The sequence below is a fragment of the Pavona decussata genome, unplaced genomic scaffold (assembly GCF_977016875.1).
Source record: "Pavona decussata unplaced genomic scaffold, jaPavDecu1.1 SCAFFOLD_261, whole genome shotgun sequence".
NCBI lineage: Eukaryota > Metazoa > Cnidaria > Anthozoa > Scleractinia > Agariciidae > Pavona > Pavona decussata.
Window position 1 is genome coordinate 191,597 of NW_028145664.1, and position 6,000 is coordinate 197,596.

The following is a 6,000-nucleotide window of genomic DNA, read 5'->3' on the forward strand; positions in this document are numbered from 1 at the left end:
AGGACCTAAATTTGAGCGTGGCGAAAGTATGAAATTGCATGAAATTAAGGAGCTCGCTCCTCGAAAACCAGGAAACGCCACAAAAATTCATTATAATTCCTAAGTCGAGTGTTCCTTCAAAGGTATGAAATGCATGTTTATTTTGATTTGTTTTAATTTTTAGGGTCACAAAAATTAATATTATTAACCCTCGTTAGAACGCTTTCTGAAAACCAGTGAAAGTATCCTGTCTTTGCCGGCATTTATTTCACAAGTCCAGACCGAACCATTCTAAATTCCAACTGAACTTTGCTAAACAGATGTTAGGAAGCATAGAAATATAAAAATACGTTGCGCTTTTTATCTTCCTTGACCACAGCGACTTCGCACTTTTGGTGCTTTTTCGATTATGAAACCCGCATTATGCAAATGAGGTTGTTGATCAAATTCCGATAGTTACAAATCAAAACATTCTTAATCGCTTAATTTCACCATTCTAAAATAACTACACCGAAAAGCACACGAAATAAAACGCATAAACGGTTTTAATCGTTTTAACATGCCTAAAATTTGTGAATTTTTGGATACTTTGCCTGGAATTTTTATGCAAATTAGTCTGCTAAACAGTATTTAGGTTTTAAGAAACCTATTTTCATTATTATTTTTTTCGTTCATTATTGCATGTCGCTGCTTTGTTAACGCCATTCAGTTGGTATTCATAGCTTGAAGGTCCAATAAAATATTTCGCTGAGTTTGGCATACTGCCATCTGCAATAACAAAACACTGAAATTCACAAGCCGATGTACATCCCTCTACGTACGTAAAGTGCCTTTCTCAATACATAGATAATATAAACTTCTGAACCACGAAAAAAATGATAGGTCGACTAAAAGTTGTTTGAGCCATTTATCTGTTGAAGTAAAAGTTGTCATTTTATTACAGTTCGAAAAAAAAAAAAATCCATGTAGTAATGAGAAAAACTTGAATTCGCTTTTGTAAAACATGTGATTTATTAATTTTCAAAAGCTGGGCATTTTCAATATGTTGCTCAAAATGAATTGATAAGAACTTGTGCATGAAAGTCGGAAGGAAAAAACTGTACAGAAAAAGGAAGATTTCATAGGAAGCGAGGGAAGGAGAATGCGTCTATCCGTCCGTCGCGATGCGTTCCGCTTGCAACCCCGGCGGACTCGGGTCACAGGTAAAGTTAGCTGTTAGCTTAATCGGGTCTGAGAGTTTCACTCCAGGCCCTTCGCCGCAAATGCCAAAGCTTCTAACTTGCACTTTTTGTTGTAGTTAATATTTCTAGTGTAATGTCTCATTGTTTCTGTAATTATTTTAAAGTCCTATTTACTGAAAATTCAACACGGGGTCTCCTCCTAGTGAAGGATACTCAAATCCCACATTAAGGAGCATCAGTAAAGTATATTGTTGCTGTGTTGTTTATAGTGTGAGTGTAATTTTAAAACTACTCCAAGCTAGTTGACAGGCAGTCCACTAAAATACCACAAATCCTCGAATAACTGCTACCTCTCGAATGCGCGCCCCCAATGTGTCCTGGAAATGTTCGCTGTAATTCCATTCCATAACATTTGAGGCACCTGAGGAATACTAAAGGTGTCAGTTACCAGCTCAAATTAAACGAGAGTAGCCCTTGCGGCGGCATAAACTGCCGGTCGTGTTTTCAAGATAGTTCTTTACTTTAGAAGTTCTCTGTGATTATAATGAAAATTGTCCAATTTTATCGTCTTTGGGGGGTTAAGGCCACCCTCCCCCCTCCCAAAAAAAAAAAAAATGCGTATCAAAACGAAATTGTACTGCAAAACCCCCCGATAAGAGTGTTCATAAGGTATTTTCACATATGCTTCTTAGACTGCGTAGCGCTGTAGCCCGAACATGAGAAATAAGTCCGAAGTCAGTCCTAGAACTTTTCTTGAGTAATTTGACTTCCTTTTTGACCAAATACGTTATTTGCAACAATTGCCGCAACCAACACAATGCTTCTGTGAAGGATACGCCTTACATCTTACATGCAACTTCGGAAAAGGAATCTGTACAAACATCCAATCCAGGCGCGAGGTGAGTTATTTTGTGAAATGTCTACCAACAAATGTAGGTATATGGTGAAAGACAGAGAAGAGAATTTGGCCCGCGCACCTATTAAAATCTCGATATTTATGAATGCAACCTGGTTCATAATTTGTTACAGGAAAGCAATCCCCGCGATAAGATGAACATTACCATGTCTGATGATATTTTCGTCATGAGATAAATCATAATAACAACATGAGGGACGGCCCTGCCATTGTGTCAAGAATCTTTTACTCCATACTGCAGGCCCCATTTACGCCCGTCTCTGTACAAATGGCTATCGCGTTAAAAAAAAAAAAAATCGCTATTACATCAAATTGAGCGGCATTTTCAGTGTCTGCTTTTGGGGGGTTTTGTTTGGCACGCATTGCGAGTCTCAACAAACATATTGATAGCTACAATCTTGGACAATTTAAATGAAAAATTAAGACCACCAGCCCCTTACCCCCTTTTTTTTCAGTGATGGAAACATGGCGCGTTTTGCTTTGCACGCGAATTCGTACTGATTGATTTAGAGGGGAGGATGGGGGACTAATTTTTTCTTTTATTTTGTCCAAGTTTGGAGGTCCTTGTTTTCGCCAGGCCAAATATAAATTGACTATCAATCAATATGGCGTACATAAATAAAGCTTCGAAAGTGAAAGAGAACAACTTCTCATTAAAGAGGTAATTTGAGCCCGAAAATACCGAAAAAGCCATCTTCTTCACAGGATGTCCATATTTTAAACTCGACAAGAACAGAAACCAAAGATATTTTATTTGCTTATATCTATCGCTTATTTTACTGTTACAAGGTGGCATTGTGCAATTGTTGGGAGGCGTCATTGCTCATGTAAATTGAGCAAGTCAAATTCAGATCTCAGATTCCAGAAGTTAGTAGTTACACGCCAGCAAGCTTTAATTGTAAGGTGTTGAAAATGGCTTAAGTTATCTTGTACGAGAATAAAAAGTAACAATGTATTCATAGCGGTGGTGAATGGAATCATTTTAGAGAAAATTAGGAAGTAAACTGAGAAGTTTAGAAAACCTTGACCTATGACCTTCTCCAGTTCAGGAGTTATGTCGTTAAAATGCCATATCACCTTCTCCAGTTCAGGAGTTATGTCGTTAAAATGCCATATCCGGCAAAACAAAACTTTCCTCATCAAATCATTCTGTCCGTTGGTCGTAGATCAGGGAAAAATAAGATGGTCTCGTTAGCATTGTCCTTTTAGTAGCCATTTACCAAATAAAAAGGCAATCAAGAAATAACCCGTAGTGTAACACAACATTGAATTAAAAAAGTCAAGTGTTGTCGATTTCAATGCACGTCTGTGTCACAGTGTGTGCACATCCATTTAAAGCTGAATTAATCTTCAAGTTTTTGATACTAAAAACGTGTACAAATTTCAATAGCACTTTTCAAACAATGAAAATCGACAGTAGAAAACAGCGAGAAGAAAGATTTTTTTATACAGGACTAAGTTCCCACACAATGCCATTAGCATATTTAAAAATGTTTACAATTTTTTTACATAGCATTCAGAGATCAGGACTAAATAATTCTTCCGTTTTTAAGCATTTTTAAACGGTTAAAACCGTTTCTGTTTTATATTTGTGTGCTTTTTGGTGTAGTTAATTTAGAATGGTGAAATTTAGCGATTAAGAATGTTTTGATTTACAACAACTTGAATTTGATCAACAACCTCATTTGCATAATGCGGGTTTCATAATCGAAAAAGCACCAAAAGTGCGAAGTCGCTGTGGTCAAGGAAGATAAAAAGCGCAACGTATTTTTATATTTCTATGCTTCCTAACATCTGTTTAGCAAAGTTCAGTTGGAATTTAGAATGGTTCGGTCTGGACTTGTGAAATAAATGCCGGCAAAGACAGGATACTTTCACTGGTTTTCAGAAAGCGTTCTAACGAGGGTTAATAATATTAATTTTTGTGACCCTAAAAATTAAAACAAATCAAAATAAACATGCATTTCATACCTTTGAAGGAACACTCGACTTAGGAATTATAATGAATTTTTGTGGCGTTTCCTGGTTTTCGAGGAGCGAGCTCCTTAATTTCATGCAATTTCATACTTTCGCCACGCTCAAATTTAGGTCCTCGAACGCTCTGACTGTTGTGGCCTGTAAAAAATATATTTTAACGTATTTCCGAAAACTAAAGTCATTTCATTTACTTATGACCCAAGATGATTTAGTGGGCAAAGTTTGAGGGCAAACTTTTTTTCGACCCGAAACGCAGTGGACCGTTCTTAGGGAAAGTGCCTCTTAAATGTTTTCTCCCTTGCTCGTAGATAGTTGTGTGGCCTGTTAAGGACATTTTTGTATAAGCTAATGCATTTTGGTCTGTTCAAATGCTTTACGGTAAACTTAATGTATCCAAGCGAATGGTGTAAACACCATAAATATTAGGTGATGTGGAGGCCATGGTAGTTGTTACATCGCATTTGATGCCAAAGGTTTTCATTTCACTTTTCATGACTCTCGAAATACACCTTACCAACATGTTAAAGAAGCGACGGCAATTGTCGTTGTTCCGCTATGCTTTTAAACGTCATGGCACAACATGATATGGGTAGACAATAGTAAAATGGTGCCAAGACACTTGTTGATCAAAAAAAGACTGAACACTTTTCCCCGGATAAGTACCCGTATGTAAGGAACGCTTGATAAGACCTATTGAATGCATGTTTTTTTTGTCATCATATACTTCATGTATACATGTTGTACTGATAGGAAGCACCAAGGTAGCCCATAGGATAGCGCCCAATTGTTCTCTTTAAACTCGCAAACTTTTCTACTCCTTTTTTTTCTTGTTTGGAGCATCAGCGGCACCGACTCCAAACGTTAAATACTCTCGAATGAAACAGCACACAATGTAAGTGAAGTTTATTTGTGTAGCTCAGCTTAGCGCAAGTTTGGATCGAAAGGTGCAAATTTTTGAATTGTATAGAGTGTTGTGTACGATTGCTTGAATCAAACGGATATAGGCGGTCATTGCAAATTGATAAGATCAATAGCTTAATTAGCGTGACATCGTGCAATCTCAAACAGATCAGATTGACTGGATGTGGTTACAACAAAGCCGAACTGGTCAATGCAACTTTAGCAGATTCAGCAGATTTCCTTAAAATTTCTTTCCTAAAAAAATGGATACCCAAGAAAACAGGCAGGCTTTGTGGCAAGCATCACTGAGTTTCAAAAGGCTTGCACGCTTTTATCTTCAGGCTGAAAGGAGGGTAGAAGCCATCTTGGTTCTTGCCAAGCAACGTCGTACCACTTCCGGTTTTTTGCTCCCTTTAATTTTGATTCCAACGCAGATATCATTGTTTCTTTCCATAAATACGAAATAATAAAACAAAGATTTTTGAATTTACAGCCTTGATACTACTATTTATAAGCTCAATCCATCATAAGTGTTTTATTTGTAAAATGATGCCTGTAAATTTTCGCCAGTCAACTGTTCAGTTGATTTTTTTTATTGTAATAAAATGCCAATTTAAAATTTAAAATTAGCTATTTTTCAGATCATTCTCTAAACTTATTTTTGTCTGAAAACTAAAGAGGACCTTTTTTCACTTTCCGCCTAAATTGAGGACTTGATTTCTGAATTTCTGTAGATTTCCTTTCAAAGCTTCGTCGTTAAAAGGAGGAAATGGAAAAGATGTTATTATTTTCTAAACTATGTTGGTAAATGGAAGGTTTAACGGTTCACACACAGTCGGGGGATGCCATCCCAGGTAAGACAAGACGGGTAATGGCAAAAACAAAAATCCAAGAAAAAGAAAAGTTAAAATTCGTCACAGGTGTGCTTTAGCAGTTTCTTTGGGGTGAGACGAAAATAGCTGAAAAACGGTCATAAGAAAATGACTGCCGTTATCGTCGGAAATTGCGGAAAACATCCTAAAAGGAGAATAATCTCATTCATCAGTG